The sequence below is a fragment of the Garra rufa genome, chromosome 7 (genome assembly GCF_049309525.1).
Source record: "Garra rufa chromosome 7, GarRuf1.0, whole genome shotgun sequence".
NCBI lineage: Eukaryota > Metazoa > Chordata > Actinopteri > Cypriniformes > Cyprinidae > Garra > Garra rufa.
Genome location: NC_133367.1, coordinates 7747560 through 7766164, shown reverse-complemented (window position 1 = coordinate 7766164; position 18605 = coordinate 7747560).

Sequence of the window (18605 nt, the reverse complement as noted above, 5' to 3'; positions counted from 1 at the left end):
CCTCCATGGTATATGATTCATGATTAAAATTTGGCCAATTGATTTCAGGCTCTCTCAAAAAATCTGGACCTTTAAACCATCGTTCTCTACTGCAAAAAGCTTTAGCTGCTACTCCTCGCGAAGCATCATCTGCAGGATTAAGAGCTGTCTGCACATATTTCCATTGGGATTTTTGTGAGAGATCTCGTATGATGCTCACTCGATTTGCCACATAGGTCTGAAACCTTCTGTTGTCATTGTAAATATACTTAAGTACAGAAGTGCTATCGGTCCAGAAAATTGAGTGTTGTATTGGCAACTCAAGTTCTTGTTTCAGCATTCGGTCCATACGGACTGCAAGAACAGCGGCAGCAAGTTCCAACCTTGGAATAGTGATGGTTCTGAGAGGAGCAACCCTCGCCTTGCCCATTACGAGAGCTGTATGAATGCATCCTTCCTCGTTAATGAGCCTAAGATAGCTGGCTGTGCCAAAACCAACCTCACTGGCATCACAAAAGTGATGCAGCTGTACACTTGAAGATTCTTCAAACCCTTTAGGTTTAAGACATCTATCTATATTGAAGTCTGACAATTTCACAAGCTCACTCAACCAATTATTCCACTGCTGTGCAAAACTAGTTGGGATATCTCCATCCCATCCAAGATTCCTTCGACACAGCTCTTGAACTATTCTTTTAGCTGGAAGAGTCAATGGTGCAAGAAACCCAAACGGATCAAAAATTGAATTGACTATTGACAAGATGTTTCTTCTACTAGTTGGATGATGCGATTTTGGATTAATTCTGAAGAAGAAAGTGTCGGCTTCCATGTCCCATTGTATGCCAAGTGCTCTTTCCATAGGCAATTTATCCTTCTCGAGGTCTAGTATTTTAAGATCTTGGATTCGGTCCTCCTCTGGTATAGTAGCAAGAACTGATCGACTACTGCTGGCCCATTTTGTTAATTTAAATCCAGCAGTTGCACATGTTGTTCGGAGCCCATGTACCAGATCCACAGCCAATTTCTCATTCCGCACAGATTTTAGACAATCATCAACATAAAAGTTGTTTCGAATGGTGCTAAGCACTTCAGCATCTACCTTCCCTTCATTATCATCAGCAGTCCTTTTAAGAGCGAAGTTCGCACAACTTGGCGATGAAACGGCCCCGAAGAGATGTACAGTCATTCTATACTCAGCTAACGGATAATTTGTGTTCCCATCAGGCCACCACAAAAATCTTAGGAAATCTTTATCCTCTTTTGGTACTTTGACTTGATGGAACATTCCCTCAATGTCTGCCATAACCGCCACAGTCTCCTGACGGAATCTGAGAAGTACACCCAGAAGCGTATTCATAAGGTCTGGGCCTTGCAACAGCTCAGAATTCAAAGAAGTGCCCTGAAAGGTAGAAGTACAATCAAAGACCACACGGATCTTTCCTTTTTTCTTATGGTAGATTCCATGGTGTGGAATGTACCACAATCTTCCATCCCTTCTATGAAGCTCCTTATCAGGGACCTTTTCAGCATAGCCCTTCTTAAGGATATCATTCATAAAGACCTTATAATCTCTCAAGAATGTTTCATCCTTCCTAAATCTTCTAAGAAGGCTAAAAATTCTTTGCTCAGCAACTTCTCTATTATTCGGCAGGCTAACATCATCTTTTCTAAAGGGGAGTCGTAGCTTATAATGACCATCTTGCATCTCAATAGAATCATTTGCAATGGACAAAAACTGCTTATCCTCAAAAGAAAGTTCCTTCTTTTCACCATACATCCGTTCTGAGAACTCTTGGTTGTATTGATCAATCAATAAACTCTCCAATCTGGCCACCGAAATTCTATTAGAAGTGACATATGATTGACCACAATACGTATTTGAGCTATTGCTCAAAGGACCATTAATAAGCCATCCCAGACAAGTTTGAACTGCATAAGGTCCATCCGCTTGGCTGTTAATGACCTTCAAAGGCTCCATTGCTTTAGTAACATTGACTCCTATCAAAAGATCCACCTCGGCCTCAATGGAGTCTAACCGGACATCATTCAAGTAGGGCCATCTTCTGATATCATCCTGCTTTGGTATGTTTTCTTGACTCACAGGGATAGAATTTTGAGTAAAAACTTCAGGCAATTCTATAAAACTGCTGCCATTAAGACTGCCCACCTCCAGTCCAGTTAACCTGTGAGTCTTTACTGGCTTCTCATGGCCCATAGTCTTCAATAGAATGTTGGTTTTCTTACCACTTACATGAAGCTTCTCCATTATTCTTTCTGTACAGAAGGTCGCAGAGCTTCCAGGATCTAAAAAGGCGTACGTACAAATAACATGACTACCTTTGTCTGCTTTTACTTTAACAGGTACAATTGCCAACTTGCAATCTGCAACACCGGCCCCTGTTTGATCCATGGATACCATAGCTATGGTGATAGAATTACTGGAATTACCTTCGATCCCTTCTGTCTGACTATCATTCCCTTTGTGAGGCTCTTGCGTTCTTGCCGAATTTACATACATCTTGATTGTATCCTCTTCAGAATGCAAAATTGTAGGATGTCTCCTTTTGCAAATAGAACAGGTTGCACGCTTCTTGCATGTTCTACTCATATGCCCTTTTGTAAGACAAGCAAAACAGAATCCATTGGTCCTGAGAAACTCAATTTTCTCCTTATGGGGCCTTTTAGGGATTATAGGACAGACTTCCATTTTATGGCTCCCTTCACAGAAAGAACAAGGCTTTTCAAATGCTGCTCGAATACTGCTTGAATTGCCAAAATCCAATTTCTCTCTGTTAATTCTGGTATCAGCAGGCTTAGCATCAACTGACGAAATTGCAGTGACAAAACTCTTTTTACTGCTAGATTTGAACTGCATCGTTCCCTGCCTGGGTTGCTGACTTTTGAGGTTTGAAACCGTATAACGTATATCTCCAAAAACAGGGTCTAGAAGAATTCTGGCATGCTTTTCAATGAATGTTACCAGATCCTGAAATCTGGGCCTTTGTTTGGTTCGTTCCAATATCTCATATGCTGATGATCTCCAGTTTTCTCTTAATTTATAAAGAAGCTTTGAAACAATCACCTTCATGTTGGAAGGTAAATCCAACTCTGAGATACTGGAAAAGTCTTGTGCCGCATTGCAGCAGCCTCGTAAAAACAAGGCATAACTTTGCAGTTCCTTCCCATCATCTGGCTGGATATTGTTCCAATCAAGTGCCTTCTCAATGTAGGCACTAACAATTTTGAACCCATTTCCAAAATGATATTCAAGAAGTCGCATTGCTTCCTTATAACCATCATCAGAATTCCTATGGAAACAGCTTTGAACCCAATCCTTTGGTTTTCCTGTGCTGAACTGCTCTAAAAAATACAGTCGATCCTGGTTGTTATTGGTCTTGTCCTCAATATTATATTTAAAGGCCCGCATGAATGATCTATACTTTAATGGATCACCATCGAAGACTAATACCTCCTTTCTAGGTAAACTTGCTTGCCTTTGCTGATTCACCAGGAGGTCAGCCAAATCACATTGCTTTTGCATAATAGTTGTAATATCAACACCATCTGTTTCTTGATTCATAACTGCGGGATTTTGCGGTTGACTATAGGAGGCAGTAGGAATATCACATGGGTGATCGCTTGCCAAAGACGGAACCACAGGCATCTCCGAAGGCTGAGAAGTTGGATTCAAATTATCTTCATCCTCTAAAGGTGTTTTAGGCACTGACCTCACATCCTTAAAGGTGGCTGGAGATAACATTGCTTCAACTTTGCTTAGTTCAGAAGATTTTATCGTTGAATGTTGCTGCAAATATTCATTCATTTCATTTCCAGGCTCTAGAGACTTACAAGAGGTTTGCAAAGATTCAACGTTGCACTGTGTTTCATAAAGCTCCAAGACCTTTAACTTTGCATCTGTAGCAGCCAAATCCGTTTCAAGCTCCAGAGTTTCCATTTTTATTTGCAATTCAGCCTTTTGTTTCTCCAATACGTGTTTCCTTTTAAGGGCCTCAACTTTAGCCAACAAAGCAGCCTTTTCCGCAGCAACTTTTACACGTGTTGAAGAAATCTTAGAAGATGCTTTGGATGATACCTTTGAACCATTATCACTCTTTGATTTCACTGAATTCTTAGATACATTTGAAATGCTGTCTTCTGGTTGTACACTTAACTGTGGATCACCACAAGCACTCATCCATACATCGACCTCATGCAAAAAGTCATTAAAAGTAGCCATCCTAGGCTCAAACCAATCAATGCGTTCCATTTCTTTGACATCCTCTGATAACAGATTTTGCACAAGAATATTCGCATTCATAAAGTCCTCAAGAGCCCTTTTAAACTCCTTCAAACTCTCTTTTACAGCTTCAATGCTTTCCTCTGCATCCATCAAAACTCGTATATCGTTCATTCTTCGAGTGCACGAACCAAGCTTCCCTCTGCGCGAAGCACTTAATGTTTTCAAACTTTGATCACCCATACTGGCCGCCTCAGACTCATCAGCCATTTTAAAACCGTAATCCTTTTTCCCTTTTAATTCACTCGCCGACCCGTCTTCACATCGCCGCATTCATATACAACATCAATGAAACTCGTATTCACCACTTCCGCAATCTTCACCTTTAGGCTTTCCATGCCTCACCACACAGCAGCGAGCTGATACTGAGCTTCCCAAGCGCTTAAATTAAATAAACTCGCCAACCGGCGCATTACTCACGGAGCGGCGACTTCTCATTCAAGATTCCCGTTCAGGATTGCGCAATATCCACATCTCAGTGTGCAACGCAGCTCCAGTAGGAATGTCGGCGTCTTCCGTATACAATCCAGGGAGTTTTGAGACTAATGTCGTGACCTTCCAGCACGCCGGGGAATCACAGTCGACGCGTGTTCCTTTTACTCCATTATTTATTAGCAATGGTTTGTTGATACAACATTAAAAACGAGACTCAACACAGTTCCCCTCACGTTCTCAAAACTGTGTCCCTTTCCCCATAGGCCACACCCCTCTCCCGTGACCATGGCTTAAAAACACCAATACAGCGGGTACAACCCCCTCATTAACCAATAAGAGATAACAAATGCACAAACATAACACATTACCTCACAGGCTCGTACAGTGCCTTTTGAATGGAACATATATGTTCACTTCGAACTGGAGTCATGGGGGAATATCCTTTGATGTCCACTTCTCAGGGCACTTACAGACGAATAGAACAAACATCTGAAGTGACAAGAGAAACATACAAGATGTGTAGAGTGGGGTACATGAGGACTGGAATTGAGAGCCATTGGTTTAAGTGATAGATTGAAGCGCTAGTGTGTGAGACTGTGCAAGAGCCACAAGAGAATTGGTTAAAAAAAGGGATGGGGACAATATTGACCATGACAAAAAGTGGTGTGGGCATGTCCCACCCATAAATTACGCCTATGATTATTCCTTAAAAACAAAATTTTTATACTTTTAGTTGTAGTGCATGCATTCTACTGAACACTTGTAATGTATTTCTGCAGTTTTACTCAAATGAAACTCAGTCAAATGCTCATGCAGTGACTCTCAGAGCAGATCTGGAGATATTGTTCATGTATTTATGTCCTCATTTATGTCCCCCCGTCTGTAGAAACATTTGACTTTAATATGTCACTGACTTCATCCAGTATTTAGATTTTTGTACTAGAAATGTATGCAAATTAGTGTATATTTTATTGCCTCATTTGCATTTCTAAACCTATCATTTTAGAAAACTTGTAATACAATTAATGTTTGCAATTATCAATGTGATCAATCAACTGGGTAAGTGACGTCATAACTATTAGTTTTTTTTCTTATTCACCTGCAGTGTCTCATCTTAATAAAAGAAAGGTAGGAAAGATAGGAAAGGTACCCTTAAATGACTTCTGTTGTGATCTGATGCTATAGAGAAAATAAAATTAAATAAAATTAAATTGACCTTCAAGGGAGAGTGAGGCACCCCCCTAAATAATAAAAGTTCCAAGAGTCCGGCTTCTATACTTTCTTCCCAGCAGTCTGGGTATCTTTTTGGAATAGTTATTCATATTTCCATATGGGTAGCAGTATGGGAACTTGTCTACCCTTGCCCTAAATGTACCCCTCACACAAGACTTTGTTTTGTAAAAGTTATGAGCTTCTTTCCAAAAAATAAAAAATGTCCCATCAAGGTCTTAATTTACTGTTATTGGTATCCTTGTGAGGACATTTGGTCCCCATTAAAAAAATAAAAATTAAAATTAAAATTAAAACTTGCCGAAAAGTAGTATTTGGAAATGTCTGAATATATATCCAAATCCATAACTTAATAGAAGTAAGCAATTATGTCTAAAAACATCAAGCCTCTCTTGAAGCGTCTTTCCATTTAATCACCTTCTGCTAATGCAATGCATTTATCTCGTATATGGATTTAATATCATCCGCTGCTCAATATACAGCATTAAACTAAGATGAATGAAGTTTGTTTGAGATCATATCTCTGTGTGGAGCACTGGCTGTTGTCAGACTCCTTGTGCAAACTAAAATCTCACTGGATTATTACAATTAATGGCAACATGAATGTTAACTCTAATGTAAACTGATATTTCCTACTGACACACCACAGCAAAAGATAGAAATAACTGACTTTAAACCATTTTTATCTGGTGAAAATACTAGTGACATAAGACTATTGCACAGAACTGTAAAGAACAAACATATATTACATTGATTTTACTGAAAATAAAAAAAGTTACATTTCAGGTGCATACTAGTGGTTAGATACTAAAGTGAAATGATATCTAACAATTTAATTTAATTCAGTGTTCATTTGTCAGATTTTGCTTTACAACTGAGTTTTAGTTCATTTGAATAAGGAACAAAATATAATTCTGTTTAGGGATTTTCATTGTTTAGGTCATTTCTAGAATAACTGATTAATGATCTGAATGTGACATTTTCATTCTGGTTCTAGGCTTTCAAACTGCAGTATCACTGAAGAAGGTTATAAAGCTCTGGCTTCAGCTCTGAGATCAAACCCTTCACACCTGATAGAGCTGGATCTCACAGGAAATGATCCTGGACAATCAGGAGTGAAGGAGCTCAGTGATTTACTACAGGATCCAAACTGTCAACTCAAGACACTGAGGTGAGACCTGATCAAATAATGGTACACAAATAAATGGGTAATTTATTTATTTTTTTAGCTATACAATAATTTGTTGCATCAGAATGATCATATCAGATGCTGTGGGTTTTGTTGTTCTGATGATCAAAGTCAAAGTCTGCTTTATTGTCAATTCTACCACCCGCATTACTCGTAGACCCTTGGTGCATACAGATAACACTAAACAGTAACAGTAGAATGTAAAAAGACAGACAAATACAGATTAAATATAAAATAAGTACAAGTATACTAATAAGGACATGCAAACAAGATAAAGTAGCACAAGGCACATGCCAGATAGAGTGCAAACCAGTCAAATAAACAAACAGTGCAGATATAATGAGTGTAGAGCAAAAAGAGCTTATCATTCTGTTTAAAGTGACAAAGAGCTCAGAGAGCAGTCTTTATTTAAACTGTCAGAAGAGGTAGTTTTCAGTCCAGTGCTGCACAGAGTGACTGGTGTGGGTCAGTGTGTGTCAGTGGGAGGGGGCTGGAAGATCCTGGGGATGTGGGAGTGGAGGGTCAGAGTTCAGTAGTGCATGGGTCAAAAGAGGGGAGGGGGGCAGAGTCAGGAGAGAGTTGAGTTTCCTGACAGTCTGTGTCACGGGTTTGGGCTGCGGTGTTTTCCTTCTCCACTTGATGTCGCTGTCTTTTCCCTCCACACTCCATGCCTCATCACGAACACCTGTCATTCCCTGATCACACAGCTGTCTCCTATCACCCAGCACTATATTAGTCTCCCCTTTCCCACCACTCTTTGAGTTTGGATTGTTTCCTGTTCGTGTCTACAGTGTTTGTGTATCCTGCTCCTGTCAATACCCTGTCGTGTGTGCCGTGTTGGCCTTTGGTTTGTTTATTTGTTTGTTTATTTGTGTTTATTTAATAAATATTCTCCTCACCTGCATTTGGACCCAGATCTCCTTACTCCAACGTGACAGTCTGATGGATGAAGCTGTCCTTCTGGTTAGAATGCTCTCGATGGTGCCTCTGTAGAAGGTGCACATGATGAGGCCTGGGGCTCTGGCTCTTCTCAGTTTGTGGAGGAAGTAGAGACGCTGCTGTGCTTTCTTGGCCAGTGCAGTGGTGTTGTTCGTCCAGGAGAGGTCCTCTATGATGTGCCCACCCAGGAACTTGCTGCTGCTCACTCTCTCCACAGTCAACTGTTGATGGTCAGAGGCTCATGCTCAGTGTGTGCTCTCCTAAAGTCAAGAACAATCTCCTTCATCTTCTCCACATTCAGAAAGAGATTGTTGTCTCCACACCAACCAGGTGCCTTCCCTTGCTCCTGTAGTTTGTCTCATCTCTGTTTCTGATGAGATCCATCACAGTCGTGTCATCTCAAACGTAATGAAGAGGTTGTATCTGTGTGATGGTGTGCAGTCGTGGGTCAGCAGAGTGAAGAGGAGGACCTCAGCACACATTAGGCTCGTTTGAGATGCGCCTCGCCTGAAATATAGGCCAGAGTAGGCGGCTGCAGTTAAGGGAGGAGTGAAAGAAGGGAAGTCAAGACGGACAGTTCTGATCTCCAGAAGCGAAACAAATACCTATGAGATCAAAGGCGGATATTGCGTTATTCACACTCACCTGCTGTGTTGCTGTTGAACATGATATAATTTCAGTTCTGTTGCTTTTATATGAAAATAAATATGATGCACAAGACACTAACTGCAGCCTGGAGCAATGGGCGTGCCAAAAGGTGAGGGTGTGGCAAAAAGTTTCTCATTGGTCTTGCCGGAACGTAGGGGCGTGCCAAAATGTTTTGCGAAAAATGCCTGCATGGCGCGGGTTACTTACGTCATCACCACGGCAAGTTTAGGTTATAGTTTCTCTCTCTTTTATTACTATTATTTTGTTTCAACATTTTATTGTATATTCTCATTTTTACATATTGTAGTCTTTTGCAATAAAAAAGGTTTACAAAACCTATAGTATATAGTAATCAAAAACAAATTACAACTATTTTTGCAGTTTTGCAATAAATAAATGATTCTGATTGCACTTTTCTTGTGATTTTTTTTTTTTTTTTTTTTCACTTTTCTGGAGTGGGATTACCGACTATAAAAAATACTTTTATGCTATATTGTTAATAAAATGGTAATTTCCCTGCATATTTTGGTCAGTTACTTTTTATATCCTTTTATATTCGCTATAAAATAGGTTTAGGTTTGGGGGAGGTTAAGGGGGCTAAAAATGATAGATGAACTTTTTTATTGCAGACTCATGGTCCATAGCTCACAAAAACAACAGACAACACAAAATCAAAAAACAAAAACATATTAAATACATATAAAAAAATTATTCTATCTTTTCAGGAGACCAGTGTCTCCATAGTATAGCGTATGGCGCTATGTTCAGTGTTAGTCAGTATCATGATGACACTATTTCCAGACTTGGCAAATGAACTTATACATTATGTTTCTCCAAACAGCCTTCAATGTGTTAACTCGAGCAGACACAAACAAGTCACTGGCACCAGTCCATCTCGGCTTTTTTAACAAAAGTCTCAGTGCATCATTATAAGCCACTTGTAGTCTCTGAAGGCTGGCTTTTTTGTAATTCCACCAGAGATTTGCTGTGTACAGAGAAGTACAATATGCTTTGAACAAAGGTAATTAAAAAGTTAATAAAAAGGCATTGATATGAATATCTTAATGAAATTAAAGAAACGTAAATATTTTACGTTTTTTAGCTATAAATACATAGCTATGTGTATGTTTTAAACGCTGAAATACGTCTAAATTGTACGTTTTAGCATCAATAAAATGTACAAAAATGTAGGTTTTGTGCCTCTAAACGTTGCGTATAAATTCCTCCGTATAAACAATGAGAGCAGGCTGTTGTGGGACATCTGTGTTCATTGTGAGGGTGCTGGATGTGTTTCTGAGACCCGAACTGCCTGAGGTTTCCCAGTCAGAAAGTCAAACAGTTGCACAGCGAGGTGTTGAGCCCCAGCTGGACCAATTTGTGAATGAGCTGTTGAGTGAATGATGACATTCAACACAGTTTAGTGTGCTGCTATTCTGGAGTATGGTATACCTTCCTCATTAACATCAACTATTTTTATGGACACTTTTACTCAAACTATTTAAATGTTTCTGAACACACTGTAGTTTAATTGCCATCAAGCTCAGATTTCCTCTATCACTGTATCTCTACAGCAGGTCTGTGAGTCTCCAGATGATCAAAAACATCCAGTTTCACAAGACCGTTTTCTGCCATTTCTATTATGTGACTATTAGACTTTCAATTATTATGTATTTATTTGTGTATTCAAATTTTCAAAGAAAGGTTTTGCAATTACTAGAGCTCATTTTAAAGCAATAACATATCGTATCAGCGATTTTTCTAATGCCATAGATCTTTAAATCAAAACTAAATTGATCTTGTTTGCTTCATCTTGTTTTCTGCAGGTTTTTGGGTCCTGCTGCAGATGAAGGCTGTCAGTATGTGACTGGAATTGTGGGTAAAAACCCGTTACTCCTGAGAGAGCTGGATCTGAGTCGACATGAACTAGGAGACACTCGAGTGAATCAGATCTCTGCTCTACTGGAGGATAAACACTGTCAACTCAACACACTGATGTGAGTATTGCTGCTTTAGTTGAAATCTTACATTACTTTTAATAGTACTGTTATTGTAGTTGATCATATTTCCTCATTAGTTTGAGTCAGAGCTGTTTTTCTCAGCATCACAAAGAGCCACTAATGTGAAGATACTACTATTTCTTGCTGGATCGGGTGTAATGGTCAGACAGGGCCGATCTAAATTCAGTATTGTGTGAACTGCTCTGTGTTTCTGTTAAACCAAACAAAAGGCATACAAACACAATATTCCAAGTTTTCTGAATCTATTTGATAGTTTAATGTGAGATACAGATATTTAAGGCCTTACACTAAAGTTAATGTAAACTCTTTTCTCTGCTGCATCTGTCAGTCATTCTCTGTTCAATTCAAACTCTGGTCGTGTTCAGTTACAACAGTCAGCTCCATAAAACTCTCTCCAAGATCTTTCAGTGTCCCATTATTATTGATTTGTGGATAAATGTCAATGATTTTGCATATATATGGCTGTTTATTGTTGTTTCTAAATCATGTTTCCGGGTGTCTGTTGAACAAAACACAGCATAGCAAAGACTATCAATAGTTTTTAACATGCACATTAACTGAAATTTAAAACTGTTAAAGGAAAAGGCTCAATAAACTGTTGCACAGATATAATACACAACAATATCTTTGTTATTTGAATTTTTAATGTGAAGAGTTGTGTACTGTGACGAGTCCATCATTTTGTGCACTGGATGCAAATACTGTAAACATTATTTGTTTTTTCCTATCTACCATATGTTGATGCCTCTGTTAAAATATTTCGTTTTATAATATTTATATTTATGTAGAAATATATTGTTTTTCATCAATACTTTTTATAACCACAATGCAAATAGCAATGAGTAACATTTTACCAGATTCAGTGCTGCACTTTTATTTGTTCCCCATCAAATGATGTTTTTTCACAAAATGTTTGTATTTATAAAATTATTAATATTGTGCACTGATTTTTCTAGAATAAATTTTGCTACTAAATTATCCACTAACCGTTTATAATATATTTTTTCATAGATTATGATTATGAATATGAACATACTGTATATACATATGTAAATGTATATATATACATTTATATTTTTATTTTTTTTTATTTTTAATGGAGCAGTTTGTAAGTTGTAGTTTTTTTGTTTGTTTGTTTTGACAACTATTCATAACTTTTTTTAATTTAAAGTTTGTGTTTGTCAAAATGTAAAATGTCTAATTTTGGTGCAGCATATACTATAAATTGTAAAAACTGAACAAGAGCAGATGCTTTAATTAAAAACAACTTGCATTTAGGAATACAAGAAACAATTCATTATAAAGAGGCAAATAAAATTGTGCTCGTAATACAAAGTATCAGACATTATTTAGTTTAGTATGAGCTAGAACAGGGAGGATTAAGGAAAAGTGAAATTAATATTGTTTTTTATGATCATTCTTCTTTCAGTCTTCAGTCTTCTTTCTTGGGTAAATACACAATTACAGAGAAACAGTTTCTCATACTCCTGTCTTGGTTTGTTTCATATCATTAAGATTTCATGATTTTTTTTTTATTAGTGACTGTATAGCATTTGCTGATGATCATCATAGATCTGAGTCATTGTTCTTTCTCTTTCTGTCTTCAGTCTGTCTTCAGGCTATATTCAGTCTTTAATTGGTGGATGCAGTATTACAAAGAAACAGTGTCTCATCCTGACTTCAGCTCTGAAATCAAACCCATCACACCTGAGAGAACTGAACCTGAGCGGGAATAAACTAGGAGACTCTGGAGTGAAAAACCTCAGTGATCTACTGAAGAACCCACAATTCAAGCTGGAGAAACTAGAGTTAGTATCATTATACTGTACAGCAGTTACAGTCAGATTAAAGTTCACTGTTTAGATTAGGACCACTGGACTCTTGACATCTTTACTGTGAAACAAAACAGGAGTAAAAACAAAAAACAGTCTAACAAATGACAGGAGATGATTCTGACAGATTTATACAGGACTAATGATATATTTCACTAAATCTTTTATTAAGGGAAGTATATACTGTATTATTTAGTATATTTGTATAAGTTGGAAATTGCAAACTACACTCTAAAATAGATTTAAAAATATTTGATTTGATTGATTTAATGATTTTTGTCCATTAAAAATATAAAAATAGACCATTAAATTTATTTAATTGTACTGTTGTTTCTACATTGATTCTATGTATTGATTGATTATTTGTTGACTGAGGATGGGTCCAGACTTGGATTGTAACTAGTGTCCTCAAATACTCTGGTTTGTTTCATATCATTAAGATTTCATGATTTTTCTGGTTTATTAGTGACTGTATAGCATTTGCTGATGATCATCATAGATCTGAGTCATTGTTCTTTCTCTTTCTGTCTTCAGTCTGTATTATTGCAGTATTACAGAGAAACAGTGTCTCATCCTGACTTCAGCTCTGAAATCAAACCCATCACACCTGAGAGAACTGAACCTGAGCAGGAATCAAATCACAAACACAGGAGTGAATGACTTATGTGACGTACTGAAGGATTCACACTGTAAACTGGAGAGATTGAGGTCAGTAACATTCACATACAAGAATCAAAATGATGAAAATCACTTCACCAGTTTAACCCTCACACTTTATAGCCCTTAATTCTGTAATTGCGGACAAATGTGGGCACAGAGGACTCAGGTGTGATCCTATTTTTTTATGTATTATAAATGTTACATCACTGTCTTCGATAAAATTTTGTCTATCCATTTATGGTGTTTTTTTATTTTTTTATTTTGGGGGTATTTTTGAATTTATTTACTTCAAAAAGTACCATGTTTTCTATGTAAATTATGCTTATTTTTATGTAGGTTTTTTTAATATTTTTTTTTAACTACATTCAAATATCATTTCAATAAGTTCTTAGAGCTAAAACCTAAAGATGAAGTGACTTTGCTGTCACCTGGTGTCTTATTTTGGTATTAAATTAACAAAAAATAAATAAAATAAAAAATATCAATAGCCACTAGATGGCTATAGTACCTAATGGCTGCATATATAGGCTGAACTCTATGAACCACTGTATAAAATGAATTTGACCTCTTAAGTTTTTGACTATCACAAGTCAAATTTGTAATTTAAGAAAATATATATCTGTGTTAGGTGAGACTATACAAAGATGCCAAAATATGCTTAGATAAATATGACTATGCTATAAGGAAAAGACAAAGTAGTAAATCATTTATCATTTATTTCAAACACAAAACATCAAATTTAAATAACCAATAGATCTGAAGGTGTCAGAGCCAGGTGGTTGATTGGATCATACCAAAAAACATGGTCAGACATTGGCTCATTCAATTCGGTTTTTATTTGAAAAAAAAAGGCCCAGCTCTGTCATAGGCTCATTGAATGCAGTGTGTGTGTGTGTGTGTGTGTGTGTGTGTGTGTGTTTGTGTGTGTGTGTGTGTGTGTGTGTGTGTGTCTGTGTGTGTGTGTGTGTGTGTGTGTGTGTCTGTGTGTGTGTGTGTGTGTGTGTGTCTGTGTGTGTGTGTGTGTGTGTGTGTGTGTGTGTGTGTGTGTGTGTGTGTGTGTCTGTGTGTGTGTGTGTGTGTGTGTGTGTGTGTGTGTGTGTGTGTGTGTGTGTGTGTGTGTGTGTGTGTCTGTGTGTGTGTGTGTGTGTGTGTGTGTGTGTGTGTGTGTGTGTGTGTGTGTGTGTGTGTGTGTGTCTGTGTTTGTCTGTGTGTGTGTGTGTGTGTGTGTGTGTGTGTGTGTGTGTGTGTCTGTGTGTGTGTGTGTGTGTGTGTGTGTGTGTGTGTCTGTGTGTGTGTGTGTGTGTGTGTGTGTGTGTGTGTGTGTGTGTGTGTGTGTGTGTGTGTGTGTGTGTGTGTGTGTGTCTGTGTGTCTGTGTGTGTGTGTGTGTGTGTGTGTGTGTGTGTGTGTGTGTGGTCTGGTATTCATCACGTTGTGGGGACCAAATGTCCCCACAAGGATAGGAATACCAGTAGATTTTAACCTTGTGGGGACATTTCTCAGGTCCCCATGAGGAAACAGGCTTATAAATCATGCACAAAGAAGAATGCTCTAAATTACAGTTTTTCCCATTCGTATCTATGACCCAAATACAAGATTAAGGAGTTTTCTTTTCCCACCCACTTAACACACAAAAAAATGTGTGTTCAGGAGGCAAACTTAGGAAAAGTAGCCAAGTCTTGTACCGCTCAGATCAAGGGAAGTTTTTTTTAAAAATAAATCAAAATTATTTTGCCCACATTTGTCTCGAATATGGTTTTAGGGTTTAACTAAATCACTTTCTACTCAATATCTCATGATGAGTGGGTTCATGGGTTCACATTATATTTGTGTCAAATTCTTCTCCTTAATGATTTGTTTGTAAGATGATCTTCTCTTCCTCTGTTTGTCTCTTTCTAGTCTTCGTAACTGTGGCATTACAGATGTTTCTTCTTTAACTCAGTCTTTGACAAACACAAAAGCACTGCAGTTTCTAAAAGAGATTGATCTGAGTATTAATATGATTGGAGACTCAAAGCAGCGGCTCATTGATGTGCTACGAGACTCAAACTGTAAACTGAGGTGAGTAAACTTCACTTTGTGATATTAAAGAGATCTTCAATTACCTCTGATATGTGGACAAATATTAACTTTCAAATATTTGTGAAAGGAGATGATCAAATGATCATCAAGCTTTATTTCAAAGGGTTTGTGTCAGAATGAAATGTAAAGTTGATCAAAATGTTGAACACAAAGGAGGAAAGAGAACAAAAGCAGACTGTCAGAGCTTTCTCCAACAACAGCTGCTTTATTAATGCCATCAGTAATAGTGAATCATTCCAGTTTGAAATAGATTTGGTCAGATTGGAGGAAAACGCTGGTAAAATCAGTGCAGATTCCAGCTTCAGCTCACAGCCGTCCAGCATCACATGATCAATGTCTCTGTCTCTTGTGTGTTTTTACTTTGACAAGCAACACGTCACATTACTTTACACTTACTTTACTTTCACTTATTTACTGAGACCAATACAAATGTTGAAACTAGAGGAAAAACAGCTTTAACTAGTGGAACATTTAACCGTGATTAACTGCAAAAACTAAAATTGAAATACAGTAACTAATTTGTACTTTGTTCCACTGAACTCTGATTATCTTTTCTTCTGTTCCACCTTACAGTGTAGATAGAGATCCACCACCAGAAGTCCCTGATAGAGTTCAATCACCAAAAAATGAAAGCTGCTGTCTATCCTAGTTTTTGGATCCTGATGAAAGGAGCAGTGAACATCAGGTGAGGATCCACAGAAGAGCTTCACTACTGTGTCTATGAGGAGAAAGAAATGTGTGATAAATGTGTGAATGTGATCCATACAGGTGAAGAGACTCAGACTTTACAATCAAATAATGCAGCATGTGTGTTAGAAACATGTGATACTGAATGATTCATGTTGATTTAGTATTCAAGCAAATGATGCTTTTGTTTTATTGAAAGCTGAAACAGGAGGAAGACGCTCAGATGAGTCTGTCTGGCTCTTCAGTTTAATAATATTTGTATTAAACTCATCCATAATGATTCAAATGTTTAAATGTGATTGTCAAGTGCAGCACTTAAATGTGTCAAAGATAGAAAACAAGTCTACAATGTGAAATTAAAACATTGACATGATCTCTCTTACATGTAATACACATTGTTCTTCTATTTAATTGTATATTAAGTTAGCGATGTGTCTGTCTGTTGCTGATGTACAGATGCACAATCACAAATCCTCTCATTACAACAAACAAAGCAGAAACACAATGGAAATAAAAGATGGATTGTGCAGTTTTGTCTGGTTAATTGATTCAACCTGACATTTTGACACACAGTGAGTTTGTTAGCATGTTACTAGCATATTTTAACATGATTAGCAAGTTGTTATCATGTTTCAAGCATGATTAGCAAATTGTTAGCATGTGTCTAGCATGATTAGCAAGTTGCTAACATTTTTCTAGCATGACTACCAAGTTGTTGTCATGTTTTTAACATTATTAGCAAGTTATGAGCATGTTGCTAGCATGATTAGCAGGTTGCTAGCAAGTTGTTAGCATTTGTCTAACATGATTAGCACGTTGCTAGCATGATTACCAAGTTCCTACCATGTTTATAGCATGTTAGCAAATTGTTAGCATGTGTCTAGCATGATTACCATGCTGCTAGCATGATTTACCTAAAGTTGCTAGCATGATTCAAGCATGATTACCAAGTTACTAACATGACGTTAACATGATTAGCAAGTTGCTAACATTTTTCTAGCATGATTACCAAGTTGTTGCCATGTTTTTAGCATGATTAGCAAGTTGCTAGAATGTCACTAGCATGTTAAAATATTTTAATTATTCATAGATATTTTGAGGACAAAGTTTTAACAAATATATGTTTTTTGCATTAACTTATTTAATTATTCAAATATTAATAGATCATGTTATCTACATTTTTCATTTACGTGTATTCCTTCTAATTAAGGTGAAAACAGTTTGAAAAATGCTTTTTAAAAATATTTGTAGCAATTTTGAGTAATTATTAACACATAATGTGCATTGATTGTGTATTGATAACTTCTCTGAATACAGTTTACAATCGCATTTTATTCTGGCGAGTGATAAAGAGACATAATTAATATGTTCTCATACTCTTTGGCAGTCAAATGTGACCAAACACCAACAAGTGTAGCTTTTATTCAATTAAATAATTGTAATATATAGTTCAGTTCTATTTAGTTAATATTTCGAGGAGGTTTTTTTTTTTTTTTGCAGAAAGACTAAAAACGTAAAAATATGACAACTAGTATCTGGTTATGGTCCCTATTACGGTGTTTCTCACGTTATCTTACTGCATTTACAGTAGGCCTATAACTGTTTATTTTTTAACGATAAACATTAACTATACCACGCTTCATAAAATACCACGACTGGTCATTTTTCCAATAGGTCAACAGTTGCGTTAAAATGTAAAAAAAAAAAAAAAATGCAGTAATTTCTTCAATTTACCGGCGACTGTGCCTGAGATGCGCTGAAATGAATGGGCTTCAATGCAGGAGCTATTGGTTGTTTGTAACTATTGTCCGCTCCATCACACCCTTTACTCCCGCATTCCTCAGCTCCTCTGGAAGCCTCATATTGACAGCAGTATTGAGTTGTTGTTGTTGTGGGGATCTGATGTTTCTAGCGAACATTAAACCACATCACCACACCACAGCATTGATTCACTCATAATACACAACCAAACAACTGAGATGAAGAAGATTACACTGGAATATTACATCAAAGTCCCAGTCTTTATTTCACTCTCCATATTTGATCTGTTCAAGATCACGAAAGTCGTTTTGAGAACAAAGGAATGACTTTTTTGTCTACTAAAACACAAATATTCTTCGAATCTTGTGTATATTATGAGAAAATCAATGAATATTGCGTATCTTGTTTAAATTAACTTCTTAAAGTAATAGCTATTGAGTTTTTATATTTAGTTTTTGTTTTTGTTCCAATCTTTCTGTCAAGATAATTAGTTTATTATGATGTAAACATCCACAGCTTCATTCCAGCGAACAATTTCTCGTTCCGTTTTTATTTATTTATTTAGGAGAACATTCTGTGTTTGAGACTGTAATAATATTAACTGTGGTGACAGGATTTATTGTAAGGTGTTATATTCGTGTGTATATTCGGTGCGGCAGATGGCGCTGTGAACCGCGCTGAACTCAAACGGGATGCACTTTTTTCCAGGGGTTTCAGAACAGCGTAATCGATACTGCGTCACCAGGCAGGCGTGGCCTATTTGAGAATTTGCATAAGTCACCGATCATGCGCAGTTTGGGAAAAGCCATTTGCTTCAGATACCTCCACGATCACAGGGGTTTCGTGCCCT